The 16,608-nt window shown below is 47.8% G+C and overlaps 1 protein-coding gene across 1 annotated transcript in view; it reads left to right on the top strand.

The window, feature by feature from the left end:
- The first annotated feature begins 5,859 nt into the window (after nucleotides 1-5,859).
- The window catches only part of LOC137532693 (SLAM family member 5-like), a 412,994-nt gene continuing 402,245 nt past the window's right edge, over nucleotides 5,860-16,608 (top strand). Inside the window, exon 1 of the mRNA XM_068253515.1 lies at nucleotides 5,860-5,901. The gene's annotated coding sequence lies outside the window, so the exon portion shown is untranslated. The remainder of the gene's footprint in view (nucleotides 5,902-16,608) is intronic.

Below are 16,608 nucleotides of genomic sequence, written 5' to 3'. Positions count from 1 at the left end.
ACCACCTCTAGGTCCCATGGCCTACGACAACCTCTGTTGCTCCAAAAAAAAAAAATGACCGGTGGAACAGCCACTAGGTCCCATGGCCTACGAAGTTTAAAAAAAGTTTCAAATGAGATTACTGAAATTGTACTGCTGGAACGCGGAATTCCGCGAAATACCGCCGGAATGTAATGGTTACGGAATTCCGTTCTGAATCGGAAATCGCACTTTCCGATCATCCCTAGTGGCAACTCACCTTTAGTTGGTGACCTTATGTTAGGTAAGGTCTACAGCACATGTGGGGTCATCTGGCTGCCCCCTGCCTTGCTGGATGCTCCCTCAGTATCCTTCATGTGTCTCGTCCTCTTGTGCCACATCACCTCAAAATAGAATATAGACAAGATCCTCCATAGCGTAAAACCGTATTTAAAATATATTGATAAAAAGATTGCGCACTTACAAACAAGATCATTAAAAGCATAGAGTTTTTCCGGGCTCTCCCCTGCTCGTGGGCCGCTGGTGGGCGAAGTAGCGATGTACACTTCAATTCCTTCCTTGCTGTTCCACCTTATAAACCCAAATTTCATCCATGTCGCCGCCGCTCGACTAGTTTTGTCTATTCAGAAGGTCACCAACTAAGGGCGAGTTGCCACTGCTTGGGATGTGGGGGAGGGTAACTGCACCGCTAAGGCTATGCGCTGCTGCAGGATTCAATCTCAAACCTACATGTGTAATGCAATGAACTTTTTCTTGCAATAAGATTGGGACATTGTTCGTCACTGAGCACTGACCTATTTTGATTTAAATATTTATTGGTGATTATATAAGGAGCGCTCCACCTATTGGAAACACTCTGTTTATATATCTGCGCAGTATATGAGTACAAGTATGTATAAAACAGGCATACCACAAAATAATTTTAATGTCAGTTTCATATAGGGTTGCCACCTTTTGGGGGGAAAAATACTGGCTTGTAGGCGTGGTCTGGGGGTGTGGCCTAAAAGTGGGAGTGGTTTGTCCCGACATTCTTAGTTTGGATCTGGGCCTCCTGCATAGCAACAAAACGCATCTCGAGCCTACAGGCTGGTTATGCATTTGTACAGCCTCAGTCCTGCAGTGAATAATCACAATACTTTTTTTTACTTATTGCAGTCAGTCGGGTGCTGTTTATAGTGGCTTTTATAGCAGTGACATATTTTTCATAATTAGAAGATTATTTTACCTTAAAAAGGTCGTTCCTTAATTTAAAGTACCCCTGAACTGAGGTACTGCTCATTGTCCTTGGGGTCCCCCATACCCCTTCATATTTGACGGAATCCTTCAGTTGAATATGAAATCCAGGAGGCTCCGCCTAACGATGGAGTGCGAATCAGAACTGCGCTGGTGTAAGTTCCAAATGGTGCAAACACAGAGAAAGCAAGTGCTCATTCACAAGCATTGTCTATTACTGTGCTGATCAAAACCCACGCCTGGCAGTTTAGAGTAGTGGGGGGTTGGTGGATTAATAGGGGTAACCCTGAGGATAACGAGCAATGCCAGGACACTTCTATGAAGGTAATATAGCCCACAATGGGCATCCTTCAATAGATTTTACCCTGGCTCAGGGGTACTTTCAGAAACATTCAAGATGGAGTCTTAAATGCTAAGAAGGCTCTAAAGGTCCCGTTCATATACTCAATGTCACTCAACGGCTATTGGGACCCAATTCCTCGGGCGACATTGCAGGGCAAAGGCTGTGCAGACACGTTGCTTGCTTGCTAGGAAGGAATCAATGCATTCTCCCGGGCTGCTGCAGATTTTGGATTGCGGAGGCGTTTCTGCCTCAATGTTAAGTATAGGAAAAACGCAAACCGCTCTGAAAAACGGCACTTCAGAGCGGTTTGCCAGGCGTTTTTTGTTACAGTAGCTGTTCAGTAACAGCTTTACTGTAACAATACATGAAATCTACTACACCAAAAACGCTTCACAAAACCGCAAAATGCTAGCTGAAACGCTACAGAAAAATAAGAAAAAGCGTTTCAAAATCTGCTAGCATTTTGCGGATCTGCTAGCGGTTTTTGGTGTGCACCAGGCCAATGTGGGCAACATGTCAGCAGAAAACAAACACAATTTGGGCCACATTTCAGCAAAAAACAAACAATTTGGGCCACATTTCAGCAAAAAACAAACACAATTTGGGCCACATTTCAGCAAAAAAAAATGCAATTTGGGCCACATTTCAGCAGAAAATAAACGCAATTTGGGCCACATTTTAGCAGAAAACAAACGCAATATGGGGCACATTTTAGCAGAAAACAAACGCAATTTTGGCCACATTTTAGCAGAAAACAAACGCAATTTGGGCCACATTTTAGCAGAAAACAAACGCAATTTGGGCCACATTTTAGCAGAAAACAAACGCAATTTGGGCCACATTTTAGCAGAAAACAAACACAATTTGGGCCACATTTTAGCAGAAAACAAACACAATTTGGGCCACATTTCAGCAAAAAAAAAAAAGAATTTACTCACCTGACAGAAGTCCCCTCACACTGCCGACCTCTGGCGTGCAGCTCCCCGGACGATCCTCCTGCAGTCTCCCGCACTGAACTGAATAGCAGGGCCACGGGAAGATGGCACCCGAAGCCCTGTACTGGAGACACAAATAGTCTCCAGTACAGGACTTTGGACGCCATCTTCCCGTAACCCTGCTCTGCAGGCTGGAGCTGGGCTGCGCTGGCTGCCTATTAGACGCCGCGGCGCAGACAACAGTGTGACGTCTTGATGACGTCACGGAGCCTCCGAGGCCCCTAAAAACATGAGGCCCCAAGCGGCTGCTTGGTGCCTGGTGGCGCCCGTGCTGTACACACGCTTTTTAGCAGAGGTGGTTGTTAGCAGCCTCCTTGGACAAGTTTCATCAGGCCTTAAGATTAGTTTGATAAGGAGCCCTTGGTTATACAGTTATGCCCCTGCTGTAGCAGGACATACCACACATTAACCTTAAAGGGCAACTGAAGTGAGAGGGATATGGAGGCTGCCATATTCATTACCTTTTAAACAATACCAGTTGCCCGGCAGCACTGCTGGTCCGCTTTACTGGAACAACCACACTTCACCACCATTACAGGTCTCTAACAGGGATGCTCAAATCCGACCCGGGAGATAGCCGGATAGTTGCTATCCGGATATCTCCCAGGAGGGCTGTGCGGGGTGGGTCCCTCGGCGCCTCCCACGATGCGCTCCACGCAGCGGTCACGTGAGTAGTACAAACACTTCCTCCTTCCAGGTTGAAGGAGGAAGTGTGGAGCGCATCGTGGGAGGCGCTGAGGGACATACCTAGAAGACGTCAGACAGGTAAGCTTGACCGCTTGAACCGCCCACCCCCCCCCCCCCTCCCCCAAACACCCCCGCACAGCCGTCCTGGGAGATATCCGGATAGCAACTATCCGGCTATCTCCTGGGTCAGATTTGAGCATCCCTGGTCTCTAACTCTAGAACTGGAAGCCGGTGCAAGCCCCCTGCGGGTACACCTCTCCTGCAACACCATGTACTAGAACAAACTTAGATCCTGCACACAAAAGGCTTCTTAAAATATCTGTATTAGCAGCATACAGAGCAAGCAGAAGCACACGACAGGTTTTCTCAGGTGAGGAAGAGCTATGCCCAAAACATGTTGTGTGCCTCTGCTTGCTCTGTATGCTGCTAATGCAGATACTTTAAGAAGCCTTTTGTGTGCAGGATCTAAGTTTGTGTGCAGGATCTGCTAGTCTGCTTGGCTGCAGTAGTGTCTTAATAATGCCAATAACCTCTCTATCGAAAAGTATTAGAGGCAGAGGATCAGCTGAGCTGCCAGGCAACCGGTATTGCTGAAAATGAAATAAATATGGCCACCTCCATAGACCTCTCACTTCAGTTGTCCTTTAAAGTGAACCTGAGATGGTTCACTAGCCCCTATTTATACTTACCTGGGGCTTCCTCAAGCCCCATGAGCACTGGGGCCTCCCTCGCCATCCTCCTCGGCCCCTCTGTTCTGCCGCTATATCTCTCTGTTCTGCTGGGCAGTCACGGGCTTCTGTGCATGGGCATCTCGGGTGTGCCCGCACCCCTCATCGTACTTCGGTGTCCTGGAGGATTCTGCGCCTGTAGGGGAGTTTATCTGCCCTGGGCTAAAGCCAGATCCCAGCGGACCATTGGAGAGGACATTACACTGTCCTCTCCCTCTGACTGCTTGTGATCTGGCAGCAGGTGGGAACGTAGCCTAAGGACTCAGTCACATCACTGATGCAGACTGGCCGTGCTATTGGGACGCAATGCATATGATTGCACGCCATCTGCGCGCTGCTGATCTCATTCATTACAGTGAATGGGATCAGCGCTGTGATTCCTGAAAAATGCATGCAGCAGTGTGATAGCGCATCACACTGCTGTACTGTACAGCGCAGCATAGAAGTGCGGTCTGTGCACTTCTGCCATTCTTGCGTGTTGCACATAATATGTGCTGCCAAAATGTGCACCAAAGTGCCTATGATGTGAATGAGTCTTTATCCTGTAAAAGCAAAAAGACTGTTTCCATTAAGTCTGAATGTGCAGATGGGAAACTACTGCCGATTCAAACAATAGCTTGCTGTCCAGATCGCTTGCCAATCTGGACAGCAGTTCTCCAAAGCACACACCTGAATCCCTGTAACCATATAACTATAGTGATTCAGCTTCGCAGCAGCACTGGTGACATGCCCCAATGGAAATGGACATGGCACCTTACAGGTGGGAATGTCTGTTATCGTCTATAGCTACCATTCAGAAAAAAAGAATTGGTTAAGTAGCTGCAGGGCTCCTGCTTTTCAGACAATTTGCAAGCTCAAAAGCCCCATTTGATTGCAGTGTTAATCTGCATATCTTTAGGTAATAGCCTTCTTCACAAATGTTTGACGCTGTAACAGCCTGTCATTAACACCTCCTGGTCCCTCAGGAATTTTTACGACAGGTAGCCTCTCCTGGACTCCTGGTACAGCGGAATATACTCTATTCACTCGTAACAATTCACTGAAAGAGAACTGTGACAGACTGACAACTGAGCCGACCATGAGAAACATAGAATGTAATTATGGAGAACCTGTGTGACGCTTCAGACTTCAAAGTTTCAGAAGACTGCACTGACTGCAGTGGAGCAGGAGGAGGGGCAGACACTCTGCTTGCTGCGTGTAGAATACATTGCACTTCCTCCTTCTACACCTCGGCCACGAACAGCTAGTGTAGGCACAGGAGTGGGGCGGGCCAGCCCAGCCAGTGGAAGCGCTCTCATTGGCTGGCAGCAGTTTGGGGAGGTTTTATATAGCAATGCTCTGTTTCTCCTCTTGTTTTTACCGGCAAATCCTGAGCAAATGCCCTGCCGGTAAAAAAAATATTCCGGCACCGGCTTTCTAATGAAAAAAACGGCCCTGCCGCCCGAATACCGGCTGGGTGGCAACCCTAGTTTCATATTATATTATTATTGATTTATAAAGCGCCAACATATTCCTTGGCACTGTACAAAGTAAGAAACGAACATGGATTAAATAATAATACAGACAAATGTAATAAACCAATATAAAAATACATAATTGGTGACAAAATTCAGAATTGATACAAAATACAGAATTGTTATGACAGTGACAAAAGTAACATGATGAATAAAATGTCTAATGAATTCCAAGACACAGAAGGGGGAGAGAGCCCTGCCCTTGCAAGCTTACAATCTTCATGTATTGATATAATCATAATAGATCCAGATTTGTAATCCTGGGATTCTATAGAGAGGACACACAGTTCCCTCCAGCATACACTGTTGCACTTCCTGTGGCAGGGGGAACCAGTTGTACTTTCTTAGTTGGTGGGGAGGTTTTCTTAGTTGCACTGTTCCTGTCCTAGTAAAAGGGTATCTTCCATCTCATTCCAAGTATGGTAAATATTTTTCTAAAGTTTTAACTTTACTAAACTACTAGTTGCACATCTCCCTGATCTCTCATCTGCTAGAGGAAGAGAGCAGTGTAGTCTCAGGTCAGCTTACCTGATACTCATTGCAGTGCTGCTAGGTAATTGCATGTGGCAGAGATGATGAGCACATGTTGTGCAGAATATTGATTGCTGTTACCTGTGATATGCTGCACTGTATTTGCACAGATGTAATATAATGATGTGTAAGATTTTGTGTTAGTTGTACTGTTCCTGCCCTAATCATAGAATATCTTCCTCCATCTCATTACGGATTGTTGATGCTCAAGATACACCTACCCTCTACCCACTCCTATCCCACCGTGGAGTTTATTTATCATACGTGCAACACAAAAATCTACTGCTACTACTACACAATCAGTACATACTATTAAAAATGTGTTGGCCCTCATAGTGCACGGGAGTTTTAAAATTGGCCAGTGATTGGCCAATCAGAGTTGCATGTGTGTACCAGCCAGTACTGCTGCCACCCGCTGAGTACACATCGCTGTGCGCGAGTGTCTAGAGGAGTCCTCTCCCATTAACCCTACAGGAGCTTGTTTACAGCGACAGACAGATTTTTTCCCTTAAGCAAATTGTGCCTTGATAAAGTGGCTCTACGTGGCGCTGAAACATTTGCTATGTGTTTTACATGGAACTAATAAAGATTCACCTTGGATGTGCCAGCTCTTTTTGATTGAACACTGTACAGAGAGCATCATCCCTCTTTTTCCAGCTGATGCACTCCCTCTAGAGACAATTGGTTTGATCCTTTAGCGAGTTAGCAGTTAACAATAACTGTTATGGTACACACATCCAACATTGATGTACTTCTAAAATTAAAATGAAAATACTTGGTCCACCAATTTATACATTCTCATTTCCTCCCCAGCAACCTTCAACTCCATCCCAGTCTCAACTAGGGATGAGCAAGCTGAACTCGCAAACTTAATTTTGCAGCAAATCTGGATGATTTTTGCTTAGGGGCTTCTCACACTGGTGCACTGCATTGGTCGATTTGGCAGCCGGCCAACTCTAGGCCAATGAAAGTCCATGGGGCCGTTCAGATTGCATGCGGAGCGGCGCAATATATGGCGACGCAGATATTTTAAAACGTTTTTGCTGTTGCATTGCGGCGTATGTATGTGTGGAAGCGTATTTTGTCAATACACTTCCTCGCAATTCGTTTTCAGCCAGAAGGGGGATTATTGCGCATTGATGTGGAAATCCCTGAGGCCTTGTTCACATTGCGTTCGGCTCGCATGTCCGCATGAGGCGTTTTTTTCCCCGATTCCCAGCGCTTGGGTGGGTGATTTTTTTTTTTGTGGTTAGCGGTTTCCGATGCGTTTTTCCTGAGCGTTTTGGTAATTCACTCCCTGACGCACGTCAGGAAGTGAACTCTTTGGTCCAGAAAATAATAAATACAATGTTTTCCTGGTGCTTCCATGGTAGCATACTATGGGTTCTGGGCCCCGCCCCCTAACCCCATTGGACACCATATCTATTAAAGTTTTTGAGTACACAGACCCCACCATTCTTTTCTCTTTGTCCTCCCCTTGCCTTGGACATCATAACATCATATTTTTCCCCTACAGGTCCCCTGTCATACCCCCAGGGTTTATCCCTTTCTCTGTGGAAGTCTCTATATAGGGTCTAAAGGATCCTCCTGTGAGATCCCGGTCTGCTGGTTCCCGTAGATATTTTGTGTGCTAAACTTGGCTGGACTTACTTTTTTATTTTAGTAGGTGAACAGAGGCGCCAGAAGGATAAAAGTACATAAAATTTTAAAAAAATTGCTGGGAGGAAGTGGTGGACTCGCCTCCGTTAAAGCAGACACCAAGGCCTGTAAATATATAGATATACACATTTATTGAAAATACCCCAAAGATGCAACGCGTTTCGCGGGCACAGCCCACTTCTTCAGGCAATAAGCAGGGGATAAACAACAGCAATTCAGTCATAGCAAGCAGAGCACCTCTCACCTCTCACAGAGGTGCTCTGCTTGCTATAACTGAATTGCTGTTGTTTATCCCCTGCTTATTGCCTGAAGAAGTGGGCTGTGCCCGCGAAACGCGTTGCATCTTTGGGGTATTTTCAATAAATGTGTATATCTATATATTTACAGTCCTTGGTGTCTGCTTTAACGGAGGGGAGTCCACCACTTCCTCTCAGCAATTTTTTAGAAATGTTATGTACTTTTATCCTTCTGGCGCCTCTGTTCACCTACTAATATATTTGAGTCCACCCCAGGTGGAGGGGTGATCTACCCCCTTTCTTCCTATCTACAGAGAGCGACTTCTTAATCCTGAGTGAGGACAGGTCTAATCTCCTCACCTGCCTAATGTTTGTGAGTATTACCATCTCACTGTTTCATTTATCCAATCAATTTTGACATACTACACCATATTGGGCTCTCAATTTCTCTTCAACTTTACTTTTTTATTTTGTTCTTTCCCTTTTCCCGGTAGTAGCTCCTGCCTCTCCTGCTCTTTGTGGTGTGGAGGTTGGTGTAGCGCTAGCCGTTTGCTGTTTTCATGCTGGGCTCAGCGTGTTTGTGTCTCTAAAGGATTGCAGGGCAGCAGGGAGCGGCATGTAAGCGGCGGTCGGCTTGTCCCGCTCAGCATTAGGCACGCGCACACGTCTTTCCTCTTCTTTTATTGGTAGCCTTTCCTTTTCCCTCCTGTCCTTCGACCAGTGCTCCCGGCAGCCATCTTGACTGTGGGCAGCTCGTTTCTGAGCATGCTCACAGTCATTTTTCCTATTTAACCACTTCAGGACCACAGTGCTAAACCCCCCTAAAGACCAGGCTTTTTTTTTTTTTATTAATTGGCCACTGCAGATTTAAGGCCAAGCTGCAGGGCCATGCAACACAGCACACAAGTGATCCCACCCCCTTTCCGCCCACCAACAGAGCTCTCTGTTGGGGGGGGTCTGATCACTCCTCAGTTGTTTATTTTATTTTTTTTATAAATATTTATTTATTTTTGAATAAAATGGCTTTTATTTTGATTCCCCTGCTCCCTCCCTCCACCCGCCAGCCAATCAGGGTGATCAGCTGTCATAGGCTTCAGCCTATGACAGCCGATCACTCCCCAGCCTCAGGAGGGGACAGCCGTGTCACACGCGGCCACGCCCATGGGCGTGGAGCGGTCTTAAGGTAGTTAAGCAGCACTTTTGTCAGGAAAGGGTGCTTTTCCCTAAAGCTCTGCAGGAAAGCTGGTGTTACTGCCGTGGACCTGTGCTGATCCTCTTAAAGGAGTTGTCAGGCCAAATTTAATAAAATAAACGCTACTTACCGGGGACTTCCTCCAGCCCCAAGCTCCCAGGACCTCCCTCGCCGCAGCTCTGCCCGCAGCCGTTTGCCGGAGCTCCGACCCGGTCCCCGGCGATGACGTCAGAGCGACCTGGAGGTCGCTCTGTACTGCGCCTGCGTGATCGGCGCTGTCAATCACCGCCACGTGGGCCGGAGCGGACTGCACAAATACCATCTACATCCTCACAGTTACCCCGAGATTCTTCCACTATACAGATGGAACTGATGATTCTGATACAGGAATAGAAGCACCGTCGAACTTCCAGTTTAGCCTGGTAGAACCATTGGTCACTGCTATTAAAGAAGCCTTACAGTGGGAAGAAAGCGAGGATCCAACGCTAGAAGTCGGAAAGTATTTTCCCCACCTATCAAGATCAGGTCCAACCTTTCCATTAATGAAAGAAATTAACGGTATCATTCTAGAAGAGTGGAACAAGGCAGATAACAAACCCTCTCTGGTTAATAGATGGTCAAAGTTGTATCCCTTAAAGGAATCAGAGGCAGACTTTCTACAATTGGCATTGTTAGTGGACGCATCTGTGGCTAATCTTGCTAAGTCTTGTGGCTAGTCTCCCAATGGAAGACACTGCTTGTTTCAAAAGACATCTTAGATAGGAAGATGGAAAGTGAATTAAAGAAGAATTATCTAGCAGCTAGTGGAGCTTTCAAATCTGCCATAGCTTTAACTTCTCTTTCAAGAGCCATGAAGATCTGGACCAATAATATAGAGGAAGCAGTTCAGTCAGGAGCAGATGTAGAACAGATCATATCGGCTTGGGAAGACCTTAAAATTGCTTTGTGGGTGAAGCTGCAATAGATAGTGTAAGAGCATCTTCTCACGCTATGTTTTAATCGGTGACTGCCAGAAGAGCATTGTGGCTTAAACCGTGGTATGCAGATCCCTCGTCAAGACAAAATTGGGTGAAAATCCCCTTTAATGGTAAACATCTGTTTGGAGAAAAAATGGATAATGCCATTTTTAAGAAAACAGGGGGTAAATCTGAAGACATCCCGCAGGATAGAAAATTTAGAAAGCAGAAATTTGGGCAAAAGCCTCAATATCAGAGTAGATTTTGAAATTCTCATACGTATAAACCAGGAAGAGAATACCAGAGGAAGTGGCAGGGTGCACAGTCCACCCTCTCAAAATCTGTGAAATCTGCTCAAACTTCTCGTCAAGGTCAGGGAAAGTCCCTTTAAGTCCCTGTCCTCCCACACTCCTCCTGTTGGAGCTAGGGTTTTAGCCTTCGCTCGAGTGTGGATGGACAGGGTTTCAAATTTATGGGTGATCTCGACCATTGCAAAAGGCCATCGGTGGAAGTTCAAGTCTTGACCCCCAAACATGTTTTGTCAAACTCATCTGCCAAGATCCAGAGACAAAAGACTGTCTTTAATGCAGTATATCAAGGAACTAATTCTTCAAGATGCAGTTCTTGAAGATCCTCACTGTCAGAAAGGCAAAGGTGGTTGGTGGCCGGTCGTAGACCTCAAGAGACTAAACAAATTCATTGTAATGTATAGCGGAGATACGTCCGCAACAGCAAGCGGCATGGCGGCTATCTCCGCGTCGCAGCCAGCGGTCTCCGCCGCGCGGTTACACGCTGGTGCTTTGCCTGGTCCTTCTATTGCTCACAGACTAAGGGCTACGTGCGCGCGCGCCAGGCGACAGGACCTTTATGCAACTAGAAGGGGAGTCAGCTGATCAGGCGATCAGCTGACTCCAGCTATGCTCCGGATTGGCTGAGTGACGGGGCGGCGCTGTGTAGTGCTTGCAGTATATATAGGACAGGTCATTCAGTTGCTCGGCGTCTGCTGTTGCAAATGCTACGTGTTAGCTCTCAGACCTAGTCAGATCCCAAAGTGTGCTAGAACCAGCTGGAGCTGGGGATCCACACTTAGCCAGATTCTGTTGATAGCTTAAAGTACTAATTGAATTGTATTATTTGTTATGACCTTCTGCTAGCCGGACTACTCTTCTGTTTTCTGATCCTGTACCTTTGCCTATCTGATATAGTTGCCGACTCTGCCTGAAACACTACTCTGATCTAGCTTTTTGTCTCTGTACCGTATCTGTCCTCTCGTTGCCAAACCTGCTTGTCTGACTCTCCTATCCTCACCAGTGAGCCTAGTCACTGGTAAGGGATTTTCTGCCAGTATCACCTGCTTCACTGGTGAATACTAGCCACAGTACTATCTGAATCACCTGCTCCTCAGGTGGTAAGTGTAACGATCGGTGTAACACAGAGAGGGTCTGATTACCGGTGATCTGCAGTATCACCGAGAATACAGATATATACCCGATTATTGATGATCTGCAGTATCATCGATAATCAAATATATCTCTAACCTCTGGACACCTGGGTAATAAGAGTGTTTGGTGTAACAGAAATACTTTGAGGACTGCACCTGAGGAGCAGGTGCACAGCAGTAAGGAGTACTGCACAGTAACACGTTCCTTCCGTAAGCCTGAGACTCTCCCGAGGGAGGGGTCAGGCTAGGAGTAGGAAGGACAGAGTGTGAGTGACACCAAGGAAGGGTGTCACCCCCAGGTCTGTGAGCTATCTCTAGACTGGGGAGATAGCTCTCAAGGTCGGACAAGCCGGGTCGATAACAGACAGACAGATCAGGGACAGAGACAGGAGACAGATGCGGAATACTAAGACAAGCCGAGTTCGGCAACAGAGTATCAGATATAGCGAAGTACCTAATCAGAGATCAGAAGAGTAGTCAGGAAAGCAGAAGGTCATAACAAATAATCAACAATGCCTAGTCTTGGGTGTGAGCTCCTTGATCATCAACACCCTGGAACTGGTCTAGGTAATAACACAGATAATATACAGTTTTCCCTAGACTGAGGTGTGAGGTCCTTGATCGTCAACACCCAGGAACTGGTCTAGATAATAACACAGATAATATCACAGATACTGACAAGGTCTGAGTGCTACCACGTAATGATCGCAACGGCAGACAACCAGAGAATGACCAGCACCCAGTATATATAGCAAGGCGCTCTCCAGCGCCTCCCCTAAGTGCTGGAGCAATGGGAAGTGGTACTGCCGTCAGCTGACCGGCTTGGTCAGCTGACTCCCTTCTGGCTGTCATATAAGTTCTGCCTCTCAGCGCGCGCGTCCTTCTGAACCTGTATGGACTATCAGTCCCAGCCACACCAGACATGTGATGTAAAGCACCCGCCGCGCTGGAAGCGGAAACCGCCGCACCGCTATCAAGGCATGCGGCGGTTTCTCCGCGTTCGGCCATACTACTAGATGTAGGCCTATGCGTGCCAACCGCCGCGTTGGACGCGGAATCAGCCGCCTTGTTCTGAGTACACGCGGCGGCTTTTCTGCGTTTTCTCACAGTACCCCTCCCCCCCCCTGAGGAGTGGACTCCGGACAGCTCCTACCCGGATCCTCAGGATGTAGGGTATGGAATTCCTTCTTTAATTCATCCGCATGCATGCGGCAATCAGGTACCCATGTTCTTTCCTCTATGCCATAACCCTTCCAGTGAACCAAATACTGTACCGAGTTCTGTACTATACGTGAGTCTAAAATCTTTTCCACTTCAGACTCAGGTTGGTCATCCACCATCACAGGAGGAGGAGGAGTGGAACCTACATGTACTGCTGGCTTAAGCAGGGACACATGAAAGGATCTTACACCACGCATGCTGGCAGGGAGATCAATGGCATAAGTAACATTGTTGATCTTCCTGGTCATTGGAAAAGGGCCCACAAATCTGGGTCCTAACTTGGGCGAGGGATGTTTCAGGGTCAAATGATGTGTGGACACCCAGACCAAGTCTCCTGGCCGGAACTTCCACTCTACGGAGCGTTTCTTGTCAGCTTTGGGACAGAACACATCTGAAAATTCAGAATATTGTTCCGGTACTCCCTCTACATGAATCCTGGTCTGACCCAAGGTTACCCTTACTAAAAAATGATGAAAGCAATGGGCTGACCAGCTTGTTAGCTGACCAGTGGCCCAATTAATCTGAGGGGAGTGTAGGTGTAACCAAGGCATGCCAAGGATGATAGTGGAGGTTGTCATGTGTGTCACGGACGATTGCGGGGACGCAGGCGCGTCCTGGAACCGCCCGTGAAGAAAAGAACGATCGCACTCGATTCCTGCGTCGATTGCGCTTCAAATCGGTACAATCTGGATTTATTGTGTAGGAGGTCTGCAGTCCCTTCTTAGCAGAGGAATAGCATCACCTTAACTGCAGGATGGCTCTTTTGATATGCTAATGAGCCTAATCTGCCCTGGAGGGCCCTGGCTTCAAGCTGTGCTGATGGCCATCCATCAGGTACAAGGTGACAAGCATCCTGGCAGAAGCAATCTAGCTGGGGGGAAAGCCAGACCCACTGGCTCCCTCACTGCAGGGGAGATGACACCTAGCTGGCTGCCCCAAACTTCAAAGAAGCCTTTGCCTGGGAATAACCTCTGTCTCATAGCCATATCTATAACTTCCCAGATCTGTCATATTTCTGGGGTTCCTAAGGTGGCAGCAGTGCCAAACGTGGGGGAAGGGTAGCATGAGCCCCGGTGCTGGTTCTGAGGAAGTTTCAGAACATTCTGAGGTAAGGACTACCAGTTAGGCAGTCTCAAAATGCCCTGATGATACCGCAGGGGTCCCACCCCTCATGTCTGGTATCAGGGCGCTGGGTAAATCGAGACAGACCTGAAAATGTTAATAAATCTGCCCTGACCTGTACGGTTCTGTGAGATAGAGCCCATATATGGGTAGATATGATTTCTAGCCCCAGTACAAGAGGAGGGCTCATCTCATCTTTGAAGGAGGTGTATAGCTCCCCGCCCTCACTCCCTCCTACTGAAGCAGGGGCATAAGAATGGCTGAGGACTAAAACTCAGTGTCCTCCATTCTGAAACATCTTGAACTCATTTATGCCAGCTTGAGGATATGCTGGCATCTGCCTGGTCTGAACTCTGGACTTTGATTGAAACCAAGGACTTTACAAGTTTTCCCACTAAAGGACCTCTTTCCACCTACTAAGTATTTTTCTCCCTTCTTTTATTTTCTTACTGGTTATTACTGTCTTAACGATTGTTGATTTTAATAATTGTCTGTATATATTAATTATTTATATTGCGTGAATAAACGACTTTCTCCAAGTCATTCACTTTCCGCTACCCTACTTATCAGCACACACACAGAAGTGATCCCGTGTCTCTGAAGATACGCTACTGTTTGTTGTTGGCTAGACAGAATATCGTGTGTTTAACCGTTTTATTCGCAGGATTAGTCAGTCAGTAAATCGGGTCCACTGGCCCATACCAGTGGTGGTGGCAAATCCCATGAACCAGTGGGTGACGTTGTAATCACCCATATCTCACAGGCTCCCTTCTGAGTTGTCTGCGGCTAATTCTTAACGGTTCCTGCGCATTGACTGCGACCAGAGTTCGCACGATCTGTGCGCTGGCACCGTTTAGAAGGCTAAGTGCGGTCAGCCACTGAGGGCTCCTGTGACAGTGTTAGGCAGCGGTTGGGACCTGTGTTGTGCTGAAAGTATCTACGATAGCGCTAGCGCTATCGAGAAACGAACTAATTCGTTGGTGTAGCTGGAAGGCAATATATTTTTTATATATACAGAGAGACTGTGTAACCAGTACCCCTCCCCTAAGTTTTCTTTTATTTGGCATGGAAATGTCCGGGAATTACAAGGTCATGGTCCTATCCGACCTGCAGAGTCTGTGCGAGGCGAGAGGCATGGACATCCGCGGCAAGAAACAGCAGGACCTGATAACGGACTTGTACCGATGGGATAGCCAGAATCTGCGGACGCTGGAGGTGTCCACTGTGGAGGACACCGGCTCATCTAACGCAAGTCGAGGGGAACCAGAGACTGAAGATCCTGTGCGTACCGAGGTTGAGCAACCCGCGGGCAATGCGGCAACAGATACGCAGGAGGCTGTCAGTGTGAACCCCGACCCCAGAACCCCTGAAAGTACTCGCCTGGAACCGGCCAGTACTGGACTGTCCAGTTATGTTGATCCAGTAATGCAGCAGGCATTGCAAAAGCTGATGGAAACTGATGTGGACAAGTACCTGCAGTACATGGCGGAGCAAAAGCGAGAGGAACGCCAATCTGCAGAGGCGCGGGAGAGACGACAGCATGAGCTGAACATGGCGAAAGTGCAGCAAGCCAGCCGGAGTTCAACGCCCAGCCTCCCTGCTGAAGGGACTGCCGCTCCAGTAAGTGCAAAATTTAAATTTGCTATTATCGAAAAAGACACTGACATTGACTTGTTTTTGAGGTCTTTTGAAAAGGCCTGCCGTCAGTATCGTCTGTCCCAAGACCAGTGGGCCAGACATCTGACACCTTTGCTGCGCTACAAAGCGCTTGATGCCTTCGCAGAATTGCCTGCGGAGAAGGATAATGATTATGCCGCTATAAAAGACGCTATCATTACTAAGTACCAGCTGACGCCAGAAGCCTATCGGAAAAAGTTCAGGGCCTGGCAGAAAAAGCCTTCTGATTCGTACCGAGATGTGGCCAGCAGCTTGCTCACCACACTCCGGCAGTGGACTCTAGGCCTCACCAAAGGGGCTTATGATGTCCTGGAGGACTTGATAGTCCTGGAACAATTTCTGAACATTTGCCCTGCTGATGTACGACAGTTTGTGTTAGAACGCAGGCCGGCTTCAGCCACTGTCGCTGCAGACCTTGCTGAGACTTTTGCAACTACCCGGGTGGCTGATACCCGCAGAACTGTTCCATCCAGCTGGAGAGGAGGTCAGCCCAATACCTCGGCAGACCCTCCTGCCCCTGTGAGCCGTCCGCCACAGAGGCCACCCAGCGCAGCTGCTGCACCCAGGCCTGCAGCGCCTGGAGAGGTCATCTGTCACTACTGCCGCCAGCCCGGACACATGAAATTCGACTGTCCGGAGCGGAGACAGACACCACCAGCACCTGGATCATCTGCATCACCTGCACCTCACCCACAGCAGAGGCAACCCGCCAGCGAACCACAGCCTGGATCATCAGATTTTGTCCTGTTTGCCCGCGGAAAGGAAATCCGCGACCGAACCGACCAGCAGCAACTTGTTAGAGTGAACGGCAAAGTTGTCACCGGATTCCGAGACACCGGAGCTGACATCACGTTAGTTCACTCACACCTTGTGCCAAAGGAGAGCATCAGCTCCAGCCGATCCCTTGCCCTTACTGGAGTAGAAGGCACCCTTTTTCACATAGCCCACGCCAGAGTGAAGCTGGATTGGGGAGTGGGAGGGGTCCAAGAAAGGGTTGTTGGGGTTATGAAGGATCTCCCAGTCCCTGTGTTGCTAGGGACTGATTTGGGCAAGCTTGTGTCCTACTATGAACCTGCCACGACCGCCTTGTCGCT

This window comes from Hyperolius riggenbachi, chromosome 9 (genome assembly GCF_040937935.1).
Source record: "Hyperolius riggenbachi isolate aHypRig1 chromosome 9, aHypRig1.pri, whole genome shotgun sequence".
In the NCBI taxonomy this organism is placed as follows: Eukaryota; Metazoa; Chordata; class Amphibia; order Anura; family Hyperoliidae; genus Hyperolius; species Hyperolius riggenbachi.
The sequence above is the reverse complement of the archived record's forward strand: the minus strand, read 5'-3'. Positions and strand labels throughout refer to the sequence as shown.